Below are 25137 nucleotides of genomic sequence, written 5' to 3' on the forward strand. Positions count from 1 at the left end.
TGTCCTCTTTTAGAATACTGCTGAGCGGTGTGGGATCCTTACCAGATAGGACTGATGGAATACATCGAAAAAGTTCAAAGAAGGGCAGCACGTTTTGTATTATCGCGAAATATGGGAGGGAGTGTCACTGAAGTGATAAAGGATTTGGGCTGGAAATCATTAAAAGGAAGGCGGTTTTCCTTTGCGACGGAATCTTCTGATGAAATTCCAGTCACCAACATTCTCCTCTGAATACGAAAATATTTTGTTGACACCAACCTAAAAAAGGAGAAACGACCACCAATATAAAATAATGGAAATCAGAACTTGTACGGAAAGATATAGGTGTTCGTTCTTTCCGCACGCTATACGAGATTGGTATAATAGAGAATTATGAAGGTGGTTAGAAGAACCCTCTGCCAGGTAATTAAATGTGGCACAGTCCTGTTGCGTGACTCCTGAAGTTTCGGAACTATCATCCGTTTTGAACATTCTGGAACGAGTTGAAGTCAACTATCGCTGATCTGCATGTTACTGGGACCGAGAAATTTCTCCGGTCTAGTGTTCTCATGCTGCCGTTATCGGTCAATTCACTGTTTGAGCTCGGCTGGGGGAATATCTATCGCTGGCAGTATTGTTACTCAGGCCTCGGGCTATGACACAGAAGGTACGCTGAATAGAATGAGAAATGGGGACATGTTTATCCCAAGAATCATTGCTGAGGCAGATTGCATATACATTCTACGACAGTAGAAAAAGAACACCACTCCTCGTTGTCGGGCAGTAAAGGGGGCGACAATCATGTTGTTATCCCCCGCCGTCCTGGGAGTCTCCAGACACGTCTTCACTAGTCGTCGGGGCCCAGTTCGAAGCGAGATTCATCACTGAAGACATATCTACTACATTCAATGAGATTCCAGGCCGAAGACGTGTTTGTAGATGCCTTGGATAGCGGAGGGTACCACTCTGAGAGTAACCACCATACAGTCAGCCATGAAGGAGTGACAGTCTGGGGTGCCATCTTTTCTTCATAGCAGGACCGCTAGGTTGTCATCCGCGGCACAGTTCCAGCATAGCGGTACGTCGGTGGTGTATAGCACGCCGTTTTGGTGCTCTTCGTGGTACATCATCTTGGACTTACACTTCAGCAAGGTAATGCCCGCCTGCACACAGCGAGAGTGTCTGCTGCTTGTCTTCATGCTTGTCAAACCCTTACTTGGTCAGCAAGATCGCCAAATATCTATCCAACTGAGAACGTTTGGAGCATTATCGGTAGGGCCCTGAAGCAGTTCGGGGTTCTGACGATGTAACGCGTCACTTGGACAAAATGTGGCACCATATTCTTCTAGAGAAGATCCAACAACTCTACCAATCATTGCCAAGCCAAGTAACTGCTTGCACAAAGGCCAGAGGTGGACCAAAGCGTTACTGGCTTGCTCAATTTGTGTAGGTCTTTCTCTTCAATAATTCATCCAATTTATCTGAAACTGTAACAATTTAAATTAAATTCCACATTGTCTTTTCGCAGCATTGACCTCAGGGTTGTGTAACGTGAAATGGAAGACATTGACTACACTAATCTGGAAATAACCGATTGTCTCAGATGTCGACTCACAATTTTTGCAGTAAGACGCACTACTTAGAAAGAAACCCATCACAATTATGACATCACATGGCGAAGTAAATTTCATTGTTCCTACCTAAGTACGATGTGTTGTGAATTTCCTGTAGCATTATGCTAGGTAGCGATTGTCCGAACAAAATCACGTTATCTGAAGCGCTGTATGAGAGATTTCAGAATATCACCCCAAGTTGGAATGTAGAGCAAAAATGGAACTATAGGAGACTTATCATTGCAAACGACAGGACTCAAGATGTCCATCTGAATCGAAACGGGAGCAGTTCCCGTATGGAATCTATATTCACGTTTTGCATGGTTTGTCTAAATCGATTAAGGCCAACGTTGGGGTGGAGAATAGGACGCAACAATTTTCCACATTAATCATGGTGCTCCACCTCTAGTGACCTTGTGATTAACGGGGCGTTACATCCTAACATTCCTTCCTTTATTTCTGCAGTTTCTTCGATGTAGCTGCTGCAGCATCTGAATGAATCTGCAGTTTTTAGTCGCCGGAATTGTCGATATTATCCACTGACATCCCAAACCAATTATCTTCGTACGAACGAAATCTCAGCCCACAGTAGAAAATTGATGCAGAACTGTCAAAATTGTAAAAGGTCGTGGTTTCAGACCACTATTGTTTTAACCTAAACGGCCACCTTAGTTGTTCATTTGCTGAAATGCGTTGTGCTAAATATCAACATTTCTTACCAGATGAACACTGCAGAAATTTTTTCTCGCTGCAGCGATGTACTAAAAATAACGCTAAAAGTACGTCTACAGATTTACGGCGGCGTTGATTGCTCCGTTGGCCGTATAGTGAAAGACGCGCCAAACATATTCGTCGTGGTTGGGGAGACGATCAGATACGAGACTTCGACCGTAATACGATGTCTACGAGAAATTATTATCGCAGTTAAGTTGCAGCATATTGATTGTTATAATGAGATATGGCTAGAAACACCTGAAAGCATTATGAAACTCAAGTTTCTGTATTAACAAACAAATATTTATTTATTTATTTAAGTACATAGCATTTTGCTGTTTGCATGGTGAGGTGATGGAGAAAATGTAGGGTGTCTCCCCTAAAGTCGTCAGGCCCATTTTCTCTGGTGTTTCAGCAGATATATGCAATTTCGTTTCTTTTTATCATGTAGTTGGAGTCAGGCCAAAAACAATAGTGCTCATACGACGATCAGTGTCAACGGAAAGCGTCGGTTCGTTTCCTGTTACAAACTGAATTGTTTTTACAGCGTAATTTTATATTCCCATCCGTTAAATTAGTCTAGTGAGATAACTGTTTTATCGATATGTATTAACAGCGGCTGTAAAACTCGAAGAATAACCAGTAGACCTACTCCAGCAGCGACAGTACTGCCCTGGCCCGCGCTGACTGCTACCGCCAAGCATGTTGTGTAACGTAACATTCGTGAAACAGCAGAGTGAGCATCCTTCACGCAACGATGGACATTCGCGACCAATGGTCGGATCCGCATCATCATGTTCCGCACCAAGGTGTTCCCCAGGGAAGCGTCCTGGGACCTCTGCTGTTCCTAATCTATATAAATGACATGGGTGACAATCTGAGCAGTTCTCTTAGATTGTTCGCAGATGATGCTGTAATTTACCGTCTAGTAAGGTCATCCGAAGACCAGTATCAGTTGCAAAGCGATTTAGAAAAGATTGCTGTATGGTGTGTCAGGTGGCAGTTGACGCTAAATAACGAAAAGTGTGAGGTGATCCACATGAGTTCCAAAAGAAATCCGTAGGAATTCGATTACTCGATAAATAGTACAATTCTCAAGGCTGTCAATTCAACTAAGTACCTGGGTGTTAAAATTACGAACAACTTCAGTTGGAAAGACCACATAGATAATATTGTAGGGAAGGCGAGCCAAAGGTTGCGTTTCATTGGCAGGACACTTAGAAGATGCAACAAGTCCACTAAAGAGACAGCTTACACTACACTCGTTCGTCCTCTGTTAGAATATTGCTGCGCGGTGTGGGATCCTTACCAGGTGGGATTGACGGAGGACATCGAAAGGGTGCAAAAAAGGGCAGCTCGTTTTGTATTATCACGTTATAGGGGAGAGAGTGTGGCAGATATGATACACGAGTTGGGATGGAAGTCATTACAGCATAGACGTTTTTCGTCGCGGCGAGACCTTTTTACGAAATTTCAGTCACCAACTTTCTCTTCCGAATGCGAAAATATTTTGTTGAGCCCAACCTACATAGGTAGGAATGATCATCAAAATAAAATAAGAGAAATCAGAGCTCGAACAGAAAGGTTTAGGTGTTCGTTTTTCCCGCTCGCTGTTCGGGAGTGGAATAGTAGAGAGATAGTATGATTGTGGTTCGATGAACCCTCTGCCAAGCACTTAAATGTGAATTGCAGAGTAGTCATGTAGATGTAGATGTAGATGTAGAAGGCCTTGTTAACCAAGAAAGATGCTCAACGTGTACATCAGAGTCAAACTGATGCGGTGGAGACGTGGAATACTTTCCAATTCGCTGTTAGTGTTCTGGACTTATACTGCACAGGTTGTCCACGTTCGACAGTAGCACACAATGATCGATATCTCCGATTTTCAAGTCAAAGCAACCGTAGGCTGAGTGCTCCAGAATTGAATATGGGGTTCAAAGAGGCGAAGGGTCATCATGTATCGCATCAAACAGTTAGGTGATGGTTGCATAACGCGAATCTTCACTCCCGCCGACCATGATGAGCACAACTTCGTTCATAGCACTTTGGACTCTGTAACAGACGCGTAAGAAATTATGCAGAATGCACACTACAGGATAGGCGTTGGGTATTGTTCATGGACGAAACTCGGATATATTTGTACACTTTTAACCACAGACAACACGTTCGAGGACGACCCGGTAATACCGAACCGCTCCTACACTGCGTCCCTCAAGTGCAACAAGGTAATGGTGGAGCGATGTTCTGAGGTGGCATTACATGGAGTCACCGTACACATCTCACGGTTGTTGAGGGAAATCTCACTGCTCTGGGATACAAGGACGAGATTCTGCAACCAATAGTGGGACCGTATCACCAACGTTTTGGTGATAATTTCACCTTGATGGATGATAACTCACATGCTCGTCGTGCTGGTATCGTGAACACGATCATTCAGCATGCCAGGATCATATAATGGGGTGACCTAGCCGTTCCCTGGACGTGAACACAATCTAACAGGGATGGGATTGATCGATACGAGCTATTTTGGGACGCTGCCAATACCTACATAGTCTGCGCGATGTACCGATTCACGCCTGCATCCGAGCAGACAGGAGGACGTTACATCACGTTTTGATGTTACGCAGGAGTCTTGCGAAAAATCCTCTATGGGAAGTAGGCAACTTTGTCGCTACAATTTTTTTTATTTGGTGATCTGGAAACATTGAAAATGAATATATAAGAATGACTCAGAACCAATTTTTGTTTCCTGTGCCATTAATTTCGAAATAAAGGAGTGATACAAGACTTTTGTTGAGATAGGATGATTCACGAGGAATGTCACATAATTTATGAGGTGATTCTCCATGTAAAAATAAGCGGGAAATGTCCTACGAACATGTGTCCGATTTTCGATCGTTACAGAACTGAAGTGGGTTGTAGGCTATGCACATCCATGAATGATTATGAAGAGAAGTGTGAATATTACTTACCAAAATGCCGTTTGGGCGCTATACTGTACAGAATAATGGTTGGACAGGTGACTGATCCATCTCAATGCACTTGCCAAAGCATTGGAGAGTGTGTTGTGTGGCATATTGAACATCATCTCGGTGGGCTTTAATGCGGGCAACGGTGTCTTCACATGTATCCACCGTCGTAGCACACACATCTACCTTTAACCAGGTCCTTAACAGAAGTGATATGGGGTTAGGTCGGGTGATCTGGGGGGCCAGTTAATGGGTTCGCCATTGCCAATCCACCATTTAGGAAATGTATTATTCAGATACTGGGATATTTTTCTGGTACAGTGGGTCGGTGATCCATTATGTTGAAGGTACAGTTGCCGTCGTTTCTCTAATGTCAAGTCTTCCAAAAGTGCAGGTAGGTCTTCTATTAGGAAATGTACGTATGCTGCTGTTGTTACGCAGTTTGGCAGGAACACAGGCCCTATCACCAGGTCATCAGTCATAGCACACCAGAAGTTCACTGAGAACTAAACTGGATTTTTTCCGTAGTGTCATATGGGTTTTAAATCGCCCTTGTATGAGAACTGCGAGTGTTCATGCTATCATTTCGTGTAAATGTGGCCTCATCTGTAAACAAAGTGTATTGTACGATGTCTCTGTGTACAGCCAACCATTCACAAAATTGTTGTGTGCTTACTGTGTCACATGGATGTGGATATTGCACCGGCTGCACATGAGATGGATACAAGCCTTCGGAATGTAATGTATGTAACTTGTGTTTGTGGAATATCAAGCTGACGGTTATTGCGACGGGTGCTGGTGGTATGAGTCTGTTGTAACATTGAAGTAATATCTTACCTTTCCTCAACTGACTGGATGGCCTCAAACTCTGATGTTACGTGTACACTAGGTAGTGTTTCGGATTCACGTTGTGTTTGAAAAACCCTAGGAAATACTCCGGCATAGAGGATTCATCGATGAGGGAAACGTTTCTGGTGTTCTGTCACAGCTGCATGGGCACTGCCATTACAGTACCCACACACAAACAACATGTCTGCGTATCTTGCGTGGGTAACTTATGAGGCATGTTGGTATCACAGAAAACATGCACTTGCTCAATTAAACAACACTCAAGCACGACGCGCACACAGCCTCACGACTGCTGACTGATCCAACTCACGATTTCACACTGAGTATGCTAAAAACTGTTGCATCGGTGCGACGTCACAGTGCTGCCATCTGTCGGAGAACCCCCGCACCTCTTGTAGGGTGGATCAGTCATCTGTTTTAGTGATGTGTATTAACAGGGACAGTGAAGCACAGAGAATAAACACCAATCCAGCAGCAACTTAGTAGGGCTACATGCTTGGCGGTAGCTGTTCCACGCAGCAGCATTATTCGTTCTCAGAGAAACGACATTTATTTTCTTTTCCCCAAGTATTAAATGCTTCATTCTACTACGATGAATGTGTAAAGGCAAAACCTACTCCTATTACTTAACAAAATTCTATGGTTTCACTCTTACAGTTAAAAGTTTCGCTACATATCAGAGAAGGGTTGATGGTACTCTGACTGAGATTAGGAAGAAGTGTGGTGAGGTGCACGCTTGTCCCTAGGTCATCTCATTGCAAACAGTAGCTGATTCACTTTATCGACACAAGGGTTGTAACAGTGGTCCTGTTTTAAGGAGCGATCAGCGATGATTGCTCTTCTGAGACACAATTTTCGGCGTGTGTTTTTACACCACTAGCGTCTAGATACTAGATGACGAATATCTGTCCTTTCCTTGGACCTCCGACCCGTCACATGTGCAACAGACACCATACGTTCGATGTGGTAGACAACTCTGCAGAAAGAGCATCCATCCTCCAGCAGATTGCAAGGATACAGATACCGATACAGTTCCTACATGTAGAATCTGGCTCATACTTGTCTCTGCCCGACCAGAGTACACAGGTGGCCCTTTTATGCCCCATCATCCCTGTATAGATGTGTTTCGGCGTCTGTCAATTTGCCGCGCGGCAGTCTAGTGTAGCGGAGCCTGAATAACGGGTCGCATGCAAGCATGATATGCGCAATCACACACCCGAGTGCGGAAAGTAGGCACCAAAAGTAATAATTGTCGTTTCAAGTTACTTTTGTGCAGAAAGGAGAAAACATATAATGTTTTTACGAAGACCAAACTGAATCTATACAGCAATGGCTAACACGAGTGAAGTTATGAAATCGTGTGAATGAAATTTGTTATGGGTGAACTTTAGCTATCGTGGAGGACATTATGTATGAACTGAAAATATAATAAATTCAGTGTGTAATAAAAGTTGTTTCTGATTTCAATAATCCTTGTTCATTATTTTTATGGAGGTAACGAATTAGCTATGTGCAATACTGAGAGTGAGTGTTTGATAGGATACATGTCACTTAACAACACTATTAAACACTTTATTATTGTGAAACGTATAAGTTGAAAGAAAAACTACTCATCAACTATGTCAAGATCTAGAGTCCGATGCAAAACGAATACAACAGGAATCTAAAGAATTCAATTTTCGGGGATCAACATACCAAGATGTGTCTCCGCCTTTATACTGTCCACAGCACGACCTCCTAGAAATCCAGTCACTTGCACGACTCGTGCTCGTCGACACTTCCTTGTGTTTACTAATCCAGCGCGATCTTCCTAACAACAAATCACTGATTTGGCAGTTCAAGCACAGGTATTATGTGCTCAGTGTTTCCGAGCTAAGTACATGGTTCCTATTGCGTCTACAGTATAGCACTTTCAGTTATTCCGTTGACTGTCCCCTGTCAGTTCCCCACACTAATAAGTTGTGCCTTTCCCACGTCTTTACATATGTATATTTTTCATTTTGAACTAGTGTATATAATGGATCTGTTAGATAATGTCCATAGTTCTGTGAAGCTGTTAACAGATGTCGCAGTCAGATACATCGAGGTTGAGTAAAAGGAAAATTTTGGAAAAGGCGGAATATTCTTAATATGACCATCACTTGATGGAAAAATTGGCAGATGAGCCCCATAGTCACTCAATGTAAAATAATATGCGAAAACATATTGCTTCATTACAGCATTACCAAATGATTATTGTTTTCACCAAAACCGTAAAATATAGCGTTCATTCCATCGGAAGACACTTAGCGCCGGCTTACCACATAATTTAGTTGTGAGATAGCTATTGTTTTAGAATAAAATTCTGTAGAATAAACTTAAGAATTTAATCCTCATCCGCGAAGGAGAAGAGTAACAAATAACTCGTCCGACCGATTCTGGCGTACCTACATGACTCATTTTTACTCTTTAGCTGAATGTAGTAAGTGATCATCTGAACGATTTTAACGATTTTTCTTTTTTTACCAAAGTAATGTGAAACAATTCACTTTGCAGACTACGTATACATGAGCAGTTTAAAATTAGTAGTTTTAACATTAACGGGCATATTTTTGAGTCCTACTCGTGCAACTACTCTTAAAACAACGTTTTTTTAAAGGATACCAACTCTTAAATAAAAATTCGTCTACAGAATAGCAGCTCTAAAGAAGAAACTATTCTGTGATATCTTTGAAACTTACTTTGATACCTGTTGGACATTTCATGTTGCGAGCTAACAAAGATGTTCGGGCTCACATGCGGTTCCTCTTCGTCGAAATGTCTTGGCTCATTCTCGTCTAGTGGTTGAACGGCACGTATCGCATTACACACCCTAAATTAGACACTTGTGACTCTTTGGTTAAATTGCTGGCTGATGGCAAGTTTGTTAAATACGAAGATAACATAACATATTACAATAGTAATTGTAATATCGGGAACTAAATTAACGACCCATAAATAATGTAGGCCACACAGTTGCGATTTGGTTAGAATAATGTTTAGTCAGAAAGCAAACTAATAGTGAAAGTGGACGTATTTAGAGTTACTGTTACACTCGAGCGCATATCCATTTAACAGCCCGATAATTCACAATCTCATCGCGAAATACAAGTTATCTACGCGAAAACTTAGAGTTCACATCAGGCGCGCGGCTGCTCACCGCTCAGAGACTAATTCCCGCAATACTACACAACGCGAAATTTTCTAAGTCGTTTCACTTTTTAACTGCCTTAAGAACGACTGTCCGCTTTCGCGTCTCAATCCGTCTGTCCACTCTGCTGTCTCCAGCCGAACTGTCCGCTTTCGCGTCTTCACCAGCACTCCCTCTGCCCGTCCTCGGCTGCGTTTCCCGCGCTCCGAAATTACTCGCTCAGCTAAGGCAGTTCCCTTTCCCGAGGGCGTCCATCTGATTAGCTGCAGCTGATTCTACATTATTTTACATTTTAACATATTTAAATAATCAAAGCCTGACAACTTTCACGTTCCAAATAAAGTAACAATAATTCTTGTTGCCTGGCCGGAGGGGCCGAGAGGTTCTAGACGCTTCAGTCTGGAACTGCGCGACCGCTACTGTCGCAGGTTCGAATCCTGCCTCGGGCAGGTTAGTTAGGTTTAAGTAGTTCTAAGTTGTAGGGGACTGATGACTCAGATGTTAAGTCCCATAGTGCTCAGAGCCATTCAATTGTTGTTGTTGTTGTTGTTGTGGTGGTATTCAGTCCAGAGACTGGTTTGATGCAGTTCTCCATGCTACTCCATCCCTTACAAGCTTCTTCATCTCCCAGTACCTACTGCAACCCACATCCTTCTGAATCTGTTAACTGTATTCAAAAAATGGTTCAAATGGCTCTGAGCACTATGGGACTTAACATCTCAGGTCATCAGTCCCCTAGAACTTAGAACTACTTAAACGTCACTAACCTAAGGACATCACACACATCCATGCCCGAGGCAGGATTCGAACCTGCGACCGTAGCGGACGCGTGGTTCCAGACTGAAGCGCCTAGAACCGCTCGGCCAACAACGGCCAGCTTGTTAACTGTATTCATCTCTTGCTCTCCCTCTACGATTTTTACCCTCCACGCTGCCCTCCAGTACTGAATTGGTGACCCCTTGATGCCTCAGAACATGTCCTACCAACTAATCCCTTCTTCTAGTCAAGGTGTGCCACGAATTTCTCTTCTCTCCAATTCTATTCAATACCTCCTCATTACTTAACTGATCTACCCATCTAATCTTCAACATTCTTCTGTAGCACCACATTTCGAATGCTTCTATTCTTTTCTTGTCCAAACTATTTGTCGTCCACGTTTCACTCCCATACATGGTTAGACTCCTTACAAATACTTTCAGAAACGACTTCCTGACATTTAAATCTATACTAGATAATAACAAATTTCTCTTCTTCAGAAACGCTTTCCTTGCCATTGTCAGTCTACATTTTATATCCTCTACTTCGACCATCATCAGTTATTTTGCTCCCCAAATAGCAAAACTCATTTACTACTTTAAGCATCTCATTCCCTAATGTAATGCCCTCAGCATCACATGATTTAATTCGACTACATTCCACTATCCTCGTTTTTCTTTTGTTGACGTTCATCATATATCCTCCTTTCAAGACACTGTCCATTCCATTCAGCTGCTCTTCGAGGTCCTTTGCTGTCTCTGGCAGAATTACAATGTCATCGGCGAACCTCTTTTTATTTCTCTTCCATGAATTTTAATTCCTACTCCGCATTTTTCTTTAGTTTCCTTTACTGCTTGCTCAATATGCAGATTGAATAACATCGGGGATACGCTACAATCCTGTCTCACTCCCTTACCAACAACTGCCTCCCTTTCATGCCCCCCGACTCTTATAACTGTCATCTGGTTTTTGTACAAATTGTAAATAGCCTTTCGCTCCCCGTATTATACCTCTGCTACCTTCAGAATTTGGAAGAGATTATTCCAGTCAACATTGTCAAAAGCTTTCTCTAAGTCTACAAATGCCAGAAACGTAGGTTTGCCTTTCCTTATTATATTTTCTAAGATAAGTCGTAGGGTCAGTATTGCCTCACGTGTTTCAACATTTCTACGGAATCCAAACTGATCTTCCCCGAGGTCAGCTTCTACTAGTTTTTTCATTCGTCTGTAAAGAATTCGTGTTAGTATTTTGCAACCGTGGCTTATTAAACGGACAGTTCGGTAATTTTCACATCTGTCAACACCTGCTTTCTTTGGGATTGGAATTATTATATTCTTCTTGAAGTCTGAGCTAATTTCGCCTGTCACCATCTTCCTCACCAGATGGTAGACTTTTGTCAGGGCTGACTCTCCAAAGGCTATCAGTAGTTCTAATGGAATGGCCGGTTGGTGTGGCCGTGCGGTTCTAGGCGCTTCAGTCTGGAACCGCGTGACCGCTACGGTCGCAGGGTCGAATCCTGCCTCGGGCATGGATCTGTGCCATGTCCTTAGGTTAGTTAGGTGTAAGTAGTTCTAAGTTCTAGGGGACTGATGACCACAGATGTTAAGTCCTATAGTGCTCAGAGCCATTTGAACCATTTTTTTTTTTCTAATGGAATGTTGTCTACACCCGGGGCCTTGTTTCGGCTTACGTCATTCAGTGCTCTGCCAAACTCTTCACGCAGTATCACATCTGCCATTTCATTTTCATCTACATCTTCTTCCATTTCCATAATATTGTCCTCAAGTACATCACCCTTGTACAGACCCTCTATATACTCCTTCCACCTTTCTGCTTTCTCTTCTTTGCTTAGAACTGGGTTTCCATCTGAGCTCTTGATATTCATACAAGTGGTTCTCTTTTCTCCAAAAGTCTCTTTAATTTTCCTGTAGGAAGTATCTACCTTACCCCTAGTGAGATATGTCTCTACATCCTTACATTTGTCCTCTACCCATCCCTACTTAGCCATTTTGCACTTCCTGTCGATCTTATTTTTGAGACGTTTGTATTCCTTTTTGCCTGCTTCGTTTCCGCATTTTTATATTTTCTCCTTTCATCAATTAAATTCAATATTTCTTCTGTTACCCAAGGATTTCTAGCAGCCCTCGTCTTTTTACCTACTTGATCCTCTGCTGCCTTCCCTATTTCATCCCTCAAAGCTACCCATTCTTCTTCTACTGTATTTCTTTCCTCCATTCTGTCAATCGTTCCCTAATGTTCTCCCTGAAACACTCTACAGCCTCTCTACCTACTCTCTACAGATCCCATCTCCTTAAATTTCCACCTTTTTGCAGTTTCTTCAGTTTTAATCTACAGTTCATAAGCCCCTGGAAATGTCTTACAATTTAAAACCTGGTTCCTATGTCTCTGTTTTACAGTTATATAATCTATCTGAAACCTTCCAGTATCTCCAGGTCTCTTCCATGTATACAACCTTCTTTCATAATTCTTGAACCAAGTGTTAACTATGATTAAGTTATGATCTGTGCAAAATTCTAACAGGCAGCTTCCTCTTTCATTTTTTACCCCCGTTCCATATTCACCTACTACGTTTCCTTCTCTTCCTTTTCCTACTAGCGAATTCCAGTCACCCATGACCATTAAATTTTCGTCTCCCTTCACTACCTGAATAATTTCTTTTATCTCATCATACACTTCATCAGTCTCTTCGTCATCTGCGGAGCTAGTTGGCATGTAAACTTGTACTGCTGTGGTAGGCGTGGGCTTCGTGTCTATCTTGGCCACAATAAGGCGTTCTCTATTCTGTTTGTAGTATCTTACCCGCATTCCTATTTTCCTATTCATTAATAAACCTACTCCTGCGTTTCCCCTATTTGATTTTGTGTTTATAACCCTGTAGTCACCTGACCAGAAATCTTGTTCCTCCTGCCACCGAACTTCACTAACTCCCACTATATCTAGCTTTAACCTATCCATTTCCCTTTTTAAATTTTCTAACCTACCTGCCCGATTAAGGGATCTGACATTCCACGCTCCGATCCGTAGAACGCCAGTTTTCTTTCTCCTGATAACGACATCCTCTTAAGTAGTCCCTGCCCGGAGATCCGAATGGGAACTATTTTACCTCCGGAATATTTTACCGAAGAGGACGCCATCATCATTTAATCATACAGCAAAGCATGTAGTAGCTTACCCGCATTCCTATTTTTTTTATTCATTATTAAATCTACTCCTGGATTACCCCTATTTGATTTTGTATTTATAACCCTGTATTCACCTGGCCAGAAGTCTTGTTTCTCCTTGCCACCGAACTTCAATAAATCCCACTATATCTAACCTTAACCTATCCATTTTCCTTTTTAAATTTTCTGACCTACCTGCCCGATTAAGGGATCTGACAATCCACGCTCCGATCCGTAGAACGCCAGTTTTCTTTCTCCTGATAACGACATCCTCTTGAGTAGTCCTTTCCCGGAGATCCGAATGGGCGACTATTTTACCTCCGGAATATTTTAGCCAGGAGGACGCCATCATCATTTAACCATACAGTAAAGCTGCATACCCTCGGGAAAAATTACGGCTGTAGCTTCCCCTTGCTTTCAGCCGTTCTCAGTACCAGCGCAGAAAAGCCGTTTTGGTTAGTGTTACAAGGCCAAATCAGTCAATCATTCAGACCGTTGCCTCTGCAATTATTAAAAAGGCTGCTGTCCCTCTTCAGGAACCAAACGTTTGTCTGGCCTCTCAACAGATACCCCTCCGTTGTGGTTGCACCTACGGTACGGCTACCTGTATCGCTGAGACACGCAAGCCTCCCCACCAGGTCCATGGTTCATAGGGGGAGTAACAATAATATCCATTACATAATAAACGTTAAATTCTTTTACATAAAACCAATTCAATTTCCTTCTTAGCTTTGAATGCCACGGCCAGTGGCCTTTCACCAATGTGCTTTCTGATAAATAAATAAAGAACAAAAGTAACTAATATGCGCTAAATTTTACAACAAATATTCTGTTACCTAATGAATCAATAAGGTGTCACGCTGCTATCGTTCAATGTGTTTTGTGCGGAGGAAATGATGATCTGATGCTTAACTGAAAATACTGATAATTTAAATTTACTATATCTTTTAAACAAATAAAGCTACAGAGTTGATATTTACAACTTTTGTCATTTTAATGATGCGCTTCTATATGAAACGTCGATCGTTAAGATCGACCAATGCGTTCTGATTTTAGCATTCAGGTCTTTGTTACAAAACTTGTTAATTTCACTTTAACAATAAATCCTAAACTACACTCCTGGAAATGGAAAAAAGAACACATTGACACCGGTGTGTCAGACCCACCATACTTGCTCCGGACACTGCGAGAGGGCTGTACAAGCAATGATCACAAGCACGGCACAGCGGACACACCAGGAACCGCGGTGTTGGCCGTCGAATGGCGCTAGCTGCGCAGTATTTGTGCACCGCCGCCGTCAGTGTCAGCCACTTTGCCGTGGCATACGGAGCTCCATCGCAGTCTTTAACACTGGTAGCATGCCGCGACAGCGTGGACGTGAACCATATGTACAGTTGACGGACTTTTAGCGAGGGCGTATAGTGGGCATGCGGGAGGCCGGGTGGACGTACCGCCGAGTTGCTCAACACGTGGGGCGTGAGGTCTCCACAGTACATCGATGTTGTCGCCAGTGGTCGGTGGAAGGTGCACGTGCCCGTCGACCTGGGACCGGAAGGGCAGCGACGCACGGATGCACGCCAAGACCGTAGGATCCTACGCAGTGCCGTAGGGGACCCCACCGCCACTTCCCAGCAAATTAGGGACACTGTTGCTCCTGGGGTATCGGCGAGGACCATTCGCAACCGTCTCCATGAAGCTGGGCTACGGTCCCGCACACCGTTAGGCCGTCTTCCGCTCACGCCCCAACATCGTGCAGCCCGCCTTCAGTGGTGTCGCGACAGGCGTGAATGGAGGGACGAATGAAGACGTGTCGTCTTCAGCGATGAGAGTCGCTTCTGCCTTGGTGTCAATGATGGTCGTATGCGTGTTTAGCGCCGTGCAGGTGAGCGCCACAATCAGGACTGCATACGACCGAGGCACACAGGGCCAACACCCTGTATCATGATGTGGTTAGCGATCTCCTACACTGGCCGTACACCTCTGGTGATCGTCGACGGGACACTGAATAGTGCACGGTACATCCAAACCGTCATCGAACCCATCGTTCTACCATTCCTAGACCGGCAAGGGAACTTGCTGTTCCAACAGGACAATGCACGTCCGCATGTATTCCGTGCCACCCAACGTGCTCTAGAAGGTGTAAGTCAACTACCCTGGCCAGCAAGATCTCCGGATCTGTCCCCGATTGAGCATGTTTGGGACTGGATGAAGCGTCGTCTCACGCGGTCTGCACGTCCAGCACGAACGCTGGTCCAACTGAGGCGCCAGGTGGAAATGGCATGGCAAGCCGTTCCACAGGACTACATCCAGCATCTCTACGACCGTCTCCATGGGAGAATAGCAGCCTGCATTGCTGCGAAAGGTGGATATACACTGTACTAGTGCCGACATTGTGCATGCTCTGTTGCCTGTGTCTATGTGCCTGTGGTTCTGTCAGTGTGATCATGTGATGTATCTGACCCCAGGAATGCGTCAATAAAGTTCCCCTTCCTGGGACAATGAATTCACGGTGTTCTTATTTCAATTTCCAGGAGTGTATTATAGACACGTTGCTTTACTACAGAACTAAATAGTTTTTTATAAATGTTTCCCTTTATGGCTGATCTTAGGTCCGCGATATTTAACACTGCTACGTCTCCTTGGCCACAACGGCTTCTACTGGGTTTCCCTATGACGTAGGTTCTCGCCTGTCTCACTCGCACACTACAGCGCTTAGGCCTCAATAGACAATAGACGCCTGTGAATTTCCCCATCTCGTGGTGAACCTGCGCCCTTTGTGGCACAAGGTGCCCGACGACAGAGTTCGTTTTACAATTCCTGTAGGCTGACTCCTTCGGTCACATATTTAAATGAGAGCGCAATGCTCTTAACTCACAATGTTATTGGGCAAAATTTTTGTCGGGGCATACTGACCTCTTTTCTGAGCAATTGGCAGCTTCTATGATTAATCAGTAATAAAGGTTATTTTTCTTCTCAACTTGTGATGGATTATTTAAGACGAATTTAATTTTCGAATGTGTGTATTGTGAAGATGTAGATAAACGGCCTAACAACTTGAAGGCTTCTTCCAACATGGCTATGGGTGAACAACACGAAATATACTTACTGCTGTCTTTGGCAATCAGTTCTTCGTTTCTAAAAGATAAGTTACTCCATAAAATTGTTCCATAAGGCGTTACTGAGTGGAAATATGCAAAATTTGTCTGAAGGTTAATGTGATTGTTTCCAAGAATAGTCATTATACGTAAAGCTGTCTGAACTTACTGTTTAACTAGCTCAGTAATATGCTTCCTCCAGTTCAAGTTTTCATCAATATGTGTATCCAAAAATTTGGAGCTTCCTACCCCCTTTTCTGCCACCTATTCCTGTGCTACAACAACTGTTTGTATGGCTCTTATTTCTTTTACAAAACTAAATATGTGTGTCTTCTCAAACTTAAGGGAGAGTAAATTTTCAGAGAATCGCTCTTTGAAAAACACAATTAAAAATTTGTTTTGTTGATTTATCTCTAATGGTATTTATTATGACACTAGTATTGTCTTCAAAAACTACCAATGCTGCTTGATGAAAATTAAATGGAAGGTAATTTACATATACAAGGAATAGGAGTAGATCCAAAATTTAAACCTGGGGGACTCCCTTCCGCTTTTTTATTGTCCACCCAACCACCAAAATTTTCTCTCCTTCAAACATTGTTTGAATTATTCGTCACAATGTCTTTCAATAAAAATACGGCTGCACATCCCCTCAAGAGCAGACCGATTGACAATTTTTTGTATTCTATTTGCTAAACACGATTAAAAACAGTTGTTCGTAAAGCCATCAAATCCATATAACTTAAGCTTTTGGTTAGGAGCAAAATGAGCTGTGCAGTTAAATGCCATATAAATATTGCATAAAATACCAGCCGGCGATATTTTATTATTTGAGGCTTCTAATGTTTTGTGAATGAATGTATAGATAGCATTCTTAGTCTAGCAATCATTCTATAATCCAAGCTGTGATGTGCTAATATAACTATTTCTGCTTAAATGTGAGATTACCTTTGAGGACATTACTTTTTCGAATATTTTAGAAAATCATGTTAGTAGAGAAATTGGAAGATATTTATTCACGTCTTTATTGTCATCTTTCTTATGAAGATGATTAACAGTTGCATAATTAAATCAGCCTGGAAAAATTCACTGTGTCAGTGATGCATTACATGTATCACTAATGACGTTATTTATTTAGTTAAAGCAAATCATTAGAATTCTGTCGTACGTTCCATCACCATCATATAGTCCGATGAACGTTTTGTGGCAAGTTATAGCTGTGTGCAGGATGAGAACTCGAGGCAGCATACCTGTCTCTCGCGGGCAGTGCTGTAACAATTATGTTATCTGAGCACGTTCTACGGAGCGCCTCAAAACTTTAGTTTTTCACTGGTTTCTCTCCGCTCTTCGATCTGAGACTCTTGCCACGTTTTACTAATGGAAGAGCTCGAGAAAGTTCACAGTGGAGATGCATGGTTCGCCTCGTGCTTATTTAGCAATAGCGAAAGCACCACACAAATGAGTACAAACCTCAGCGAAAGAAAAATATTATGCATCGCGGAAATGCGTGTTCTTAAAACTTCAGGAGTTTACCATCTAAGATGAGGCAATAAACATAGCCCAACTGCTTTTCCTAGCACACTCCCTCATTTAATGCTAATGACTAGTCATAATGACAGTTTCAGTTACCGCACAACATTTGCAAATGACAAAGGATGGGGAGACAGTCGTATGGGTTACTTTGTTCATCTATACATGTTATGAATTAAAGCCTCCCGCCAAGTTTTCTTCTTTGTATGGGATGGCTAATCTCAGTAACTACTGTAGGGATTTTGGTACGGTTTCCTCTAATACATAAGCTAAATCACGGGGAAAGTTTGTGTATATAATTTATTACCGTTATGCCACACAAAAGGAGTTCCACGGGCTTCAATCTTGGGTTCACTCCTACTCCTTTTATGTTTGAATAGCGTTCATCAAGCAGAATTGGTACTTTTTGCAGACGATACTAGTTTAGAGATATATCGTACAGTGTCTTTCGGAGCAAAACTGGATATGTACTAAGATAAAATGAATTGTGTATTCGTAACATGTGTGGGTCTTTCCTGGCCGCATGAGAATTACTTTGCCAACTTTTTTGAGTATAACCCCTGATCAGACTTAATATGATATAACTCGATTCTCAGGCACGTCACAGGAGGGACAGTGACACTCAGAGCCGGTACACAGTTGTTCCAAACCCAGAGCGGTGTATAATGTGCGTAACAGAGTAATTACGAGGGCCGCTATCCCGTTAAAAGGGTACACGGAAACTGCACTTCACAGAGCGTAATCGCTTTTCATCTGCCCGTGGCGGGATTTCGCACCAGCTCTTTAACTGAGGACTCCTTTGAATAACCACGTGCGGTGAAAAAAAAATTAAATGAAAAACTTTGTGGCTTTGTTGTACCATCCAGGTCATTCACTGTGCGCAGCGTGTGATCGCTTGTGTTCATTTGTCCTGTCGCACCGTCCATTCAGATATTCGTAAGAACTTCTTCGATTTTTCTATGCATATACACAAAGGGTTGAGAGATACAAAGCACAAAAGTCTGTAAAATACATGCTTTTCAATAAGCTACACGAAAGCAAGTAGATAGAGACATGACACAAGCATTCTGTTGCATCACTCCGAAAATTTCGGGAAGTTGACATAAAAAACCGACAACCTAACAATCACCGATGCTAATAAAGCTGTAGCTGCTTTGCAGTCAGAGAGAATGACAATATTCTCAGACTGTTGAACGACAAATCTGTTGTCTCCTAGCAACTAATACTGCATATGATTCTGTACAATTGCATAACGATTTAATAAATTATTTGCACTCGTTCTAAATAATACCTCTCCCAAGATACTGATGCAAAATAAATACCGTAAATAATTTGTAGTGTCCGTGCTACAACCCCTCCCACTCCTTGATTATTCCGCTCTTCCTTCATTTCCTCCCACCCCACCCCCATTTTGCAAGGTCTAGACAGTGCAATTTCCAGTCTGCAGTGCTCAAGTTATTTATATGCACTTGTTGCCCCTTGGCACCTTCCCCCCTCCACCTACCGACCCACACCGCTCCCATCTTTCAAGATTTATGTCCTGTTTAACGTGTCTTTCGGGAATATTGGGTAGCTTGCGGTGATAAAAAAGCAGACGACATACGTACCGACAGCACACATACAGTAATGTAATATAATAAAATAAATATTAAAATCCTATCTACGAAGAATATTATAAATGAGGTCTTTTGTAAAAGTGTATAAACACTTATTAAGTAAAAATCAGTGTAGTTTTCAACTGTTAATAAACTACTCTCAAATAAATTTGTAATTTTAAATTAAATGGAAAAAATGTACAAACTGGTATTCAGATACCGATGTAAGAGCCATCAAGTGACTGGAATTATTTGCATGCCTTACCTTTATCTTACTGTCAGTCAGTGGAACTGTGTACTTCAAAGAATGTGGATAAGTGGTGTATTAAACACTCCACGTAAATCTAAACATGCACACAAATGTGCACGGTTACGCAGTTCAACATCTAAGACGCGTCAGTGTAATGCTGTGTGTGTGTGGACATCCTAAGTTACAAAGGCTCTTTTTAACTATATTGTTTTTATTTATGAGAAACCTGTTTTTATTTTTAACAAACTTGTGTGGAACGTGCTACATACTCTCCATTATAATGTCAGCATGGCAAGTTTAATACACTCACACCGGAATAGGACGTGCAACAATAAGGTTTTTTGAAATTATGAAAACGAAGAATTTCCATTTCTTCATTTGTAATGGCAAACAATAATAATGATGCACGTACCTATTGAAACTGGTCATCTCGAATAAACAGTACTGAATGTGATTTTGGCTATTAAGTTTCTTCAAAATTATAGGAATAACCGAAAGCATTAGAGACAAACTAAATTAAAATACGTTCGTATTCTGTCAGAGCGTTAATGACTGAAGAACATAAATGGGTAGGAGGAAAGGAAATAAAGATTGACAAGTTTAGAGGGTATGTGAAGTTATTTAAGTGATTCCGAAATCGAGTCAAATTTAGAAAGAACTTGGCAGTCTGAGCCCACTTAGCAGTATGAAGTTGAAACACCTCTGGCCTGGATGCATTCACTGTCACGGTTGGGAAGAGTCTCATAAAACGGCTGTATCCTCTCCTGGGTCAAGCAGCCTCACAATTGTTATGACTGTTCCTTGATATTCTGGATACTGACACTGATACGGAGTTGACATCTAAGCTGCACCAACCCATGTTCTATTAGCGACAGATCTCACATCTTGCTGGCCACGTGAGTACCTCAACCTTGCGCAGATGCTTCAGAGAGGCACGTCCCATGCGTATATGAGCATTTTCCTGTTGACAAATGGCACCACTATACCGCCGCACGACAGAAAACACACGAGAGAGGACGCAGGGTGTCCGTGAGGTCCCGTTGTGCCGTCAGAGTTGATTTGAAGTCATTCCCGGTGGCCAGGAGTAACACCGCTGTGCCTGTCCAAAACGTTCGAAGAACACCGACGATGTTCACTCTGGATAGTGTAGAACCGCGATTCATCACTGAAGACAATGCGACGCGATTCCTCAGCAGTCCATGCTTCTTAACCACCGTGATCACAGTACAGCTGTTTGAGTGACTGCTGTTATTGTCGTTTGCCAGTGGCCCTGAAAATATGGTTTTCCTACCTTAAGTCATTAGAGGTCTTCAAAATGGCTCTGAACACTATGGGACTTAACATCTGTGGTCATCAGTCCCCTAGAACTTAGAACTACTTAAACCTAACTAACCTAAGGACATCACACAAATCCATGCCCGAGACAGGATTCGAACCTGCGACCGTAGCAGTCGCGCGGTTCCTTACTGAGGGCCTAGAACCGCTAGACCACCGCGGCCGGCTAGAGGTCTTCATTTGTCCTTTTGTACTAGTGTATCTGATGTTCACTAAAATACCGTTTGAGTCATCAAAGGCTATTTTTATTCCTCGGTAACAACTGTTTTATCTCTTTATTGAATGTGTTTGTGTGTGTGTGTGTGTGTGTGTGTGTGTGTGTGTGTGTGTGTGTGTGTGAAAGAGGGAAAGAGCGAGGAAGAGAGAGAGAGAACGAGAGAGAGAACGCGTGAGGGTGAGAGAAAACGAATGTAAAATTAGATCACGAATGTAAAATTAGAGAGATTCGAGCGCGCACGGAGGCTTTCCGACAGTCGTTCTTCCCGCGAACCATACGCGACTGGAACAGGAAAGGGAGGTAATGACAATGGCACGTAAAGTGCCCTCCGAAACACACCGTTGGCTGGCTTGTGGAGTATAGATGTAGATGTAGACCACTCCAAAAGCAGTTCGTTTTTTCTTCTTTTGTGCGTGTGTGTTTAGCCTACTCCTCATGACCATCGTCGCCAAACATGGCAGCGGCCAGCGGAGAAGTCTCATTCTTCCAACGTTTTGGAGAGGCACAACGGTGTTATGCCTGGTATCATGGTGTGAGGAGCCAACGTCTATAATTTCAGGTCACGGTTGGTACGGACTGAAGAAACTTTGACAGCACAACGGTACGTCATGGGACGTCCTGCGTCCTGATGTGTTATCTTTCATGCGACAGCATCGTGGTTCGTTTTCAGCAAGACAATGCTCGTTTCCTTGACAATTACGTGGCTCTTACCGCGATCACAGTACAGCGGTTTGAGTGACTGCTGTTATTGTCGTCTGTCAGTGGCCCTGAAAATATGGTTTTTCTACCTTAAGTCCGTAGAGATCTTCATTTGTCTTTTTGTACTAGTGTATCTGATCATCAAAGACTATTTTCATTCCTCGGAAACAACTGTTTTATCTCTTTATTGAATGTGTGTGCGTGTGTGTGTGTGTGTGTGTGTGTGTGTGTGTGTGAAAGAGAGAAAGATAGAGGAAGAGAGAGAGAGCGAGAAACATAGGGTGAGAGAACGCGTGGGGGAGAGAGAAAAGGAAGAGAGAGAGAGAGATGTCACCAACGTATCGTGGAATAGTCACATAATTTAGGAATCCTTCTCTTATGATTTTATTGCTTCCAAGGTATATGAATACTAGATGGGCATACACGTCATTCAAAATGATGACTTAGTGTGAGATTAAGACAGCCATCGACATCCGCCTGTGGATTTCAGAAAGATCTGTACCGAGTGATCTTACCTACAATCAGATCGATCCCCATAGAATCACGTGAATTTAATAACAGGTGTTGTGAAATGGATTACCTACTGAATTTAATTTATTAAACAGGAGTAGCTCTAGCATTTGTGAACCATGAGAGTAGTAACTCGCAAGATGATAAAATACAGAGTTGCATTAGACTAGGTTGTTTCTGCACCACCAATACTTTCAAATTTATATATGGGCCAACTATAACAGAAGAATGGGCAAAGCACCTGATCGTTTATAATATTCAAACATTTTTACGAAACCTCTTTTTTTGCAGACGATTAATTCTTATAGGTAAAACAAATTAAAAGCTTTAACTCCAATTATCGCGGAACGCAAACAGATACTGATTGTAAGATTTATGTCAGGAAAATAAAGATAATGGTGTGCAGCTGCAAGGAACTCATTACATCACAGATTTCGCTGCGAAACACTAAACTACACAACACATTACGATGCCTAATACCGTGTAGACCGAGCGAGGTGGCGCAATGGTTAGCACATTGGACTCGCATTCGGGAGGACGACGGTTCAATCTCGCGTCCAGCCATCCTGATTTAGGTTTTCCTTGATTTCCCTAAATCGCTCCAGGCGAATCCCGGGATGGTTCTTTTGAAAGGGCACGGCCGACTTCCTTCCCCGTCCTTCCCAAATCCGGTGAGACTGATGATCTCGCTGTTTGGTCTCTTCCCCCAAACAACCCAACCCAATGGTGTAGGAAAGCCGTTGGCCTTCATAGCGGCTTTCAGTCGTCTCGGAATGGGTAAATACAGGTTCTGTATGGATTTTGAGGGAATTTTTGACCATTTTCCAGCAAAATAGTGGCAAGCTCAGGTAACGATGATGTAGGTGGTTAGCGATCACTCAACCTTCTCTCGAAAGTAGACCACAAAGGCTCAATAACATAAACATGTGGTTACTGTAGTTGGAAGCGGAGATGCGACAATTCAGCCTCGTGCTCACAAAACCAGTCCTGGACGATACGAGATGTGTGAACAGGAGTCCTGTCGTCTTGAAACACGGCATCACTTTTGAGGAACAAACATTATACCAAGAGATTGGTCTCTGATCAGCCAAAATGCTCTTATAATCCTTGGCAGTAACTCGACTTTGAAGAGTAACCACGGGGCCCATGGAATACCACAATATTGCTGCTCAAATCTTCACCGAACCCTCCCCCATGTTTCGTTCTTGGGACTTAAACTTGGCCAAAAGTTGGAAACAGTATGAAACAAGACTTATCTGACGTTCTTCCATTGCTCCATTGTCCGGGTTTTATGGGTTCGGCGCCACGCTTTCCCGTTACGGGCATTTCTCATCACTGATGTGTGGTTTTGGAATTCCAGCTCGGGCTACAGTTCTCTGCTCCTGGAACTCCCTTCAAGTTATTTTGGTGTTCTCAGTGTTCGAACTTGTGAAATTTAGTTCTCCATTGACTTTTATAGCTACTTATTTTCCGTTATAGTTCTCTTCAAAGGCCGTTTGCCACGATCACTGGACCCACACCTTCATCGACGTTGTGACTTAGCGGATATTGTTTTTCCGCTTGCCCTCTAAGAAGCATTGTACTACATGAAAATGAAAAAATTAAAATATATTTTTAGGCAAATATAACGTAATAAACTGACTGTATCCCGACTTAGACGCACGCCACACATAAATTGCCTCGTCTACGTATCACTACGGTGCCAGAAATATGCCCACTCGTAAGTAGAATAGGACGCCGTTTCGATGGCAAGCATTCGCCCGATTTTTTCATAGCAGTTGGAGCTCTGCGAGAAGAAGGGTAGACATCTAAGTAGTGTCACAGATTGCTCACTTCCTTGAGATTCGTTGTGATAGCTTGCTTCAAAAAAAAAAAAATGGTTCAAATGGCTCTGAGCACTATGGGACTCAGTCCCATAGAACTTAGAACTACTTAAACCTAACTAACCCAAGGACATCACACACATCCATGCCCGAGGCAGGATTCGAACCTGCGACCGTAGCAGTCGCACGGTTCCGGACTGCGCGGCTAGAACCGCGAGACCACCGCGGCCGGCGATAGCTTGTTTCAACAACACACAACGTATCAGCTCAAGCAATCCGACTTGCCAGCGCACTGTGAACATTTGTTAATGTCATCCAGCCGTGTGTCGCCAGAAAGGAATATCTCGTTGACTGAAAACCGCTGGAACCAAGAGAACAATGTTTCGTGACGTAGGGATTCCTCAAGGTTGGTAACAGAATTACACTCGTGATCAGAGAAAACAGAGCACATTGAACAACTACAGATAGGACGTTCGTAATCATAGGACACGTACATTAGTATCTTCTCCAGAAATGACTATCATTTCAGTCCCATCGGTTCAGTAGGTGTCCTGTTGCCTAGTAGACATAGGGGCCGCCACTGGCTCTGATAACCTGTTCCGTGCATGATGCCAACGTCGCATATAAGGCGCGAATGGCGTCCTGTGGTATACATGCTGCATTCGCCTGGTTCCGAAGTTCATCTGTCGTGGTTGGCGTTGGATCACAGAGCTGCACTCGTTCTTTCACCATATCTCACACGTTTTCGATTGGTTACAAGCCTGGTAATCTGGCGAGCCAGGAGAAAAGGCTGACATCGTGTGACACCAAGAAGATACGTGTTTGTACAGCAACATTTGGTCGTGCATAGTC

The sequence above is a fragment of the Schistocerca gregaria genome, chromosome X (genome assembly GCF_023897955.1).
Source record: "Schistocerca gregaria isolate iqSchGreg1 chromosome X, iqSchGreg1.2, whole genome shotgun sequence".
In the NCBI taxonomy this organism is placed as follows: domain Eukaryota; kingdom Metazoa; phylum Arthropoda; class Insecta; order Orthoptera; family Acrididae; genus Schistocerca; species Schistocerca gregaria.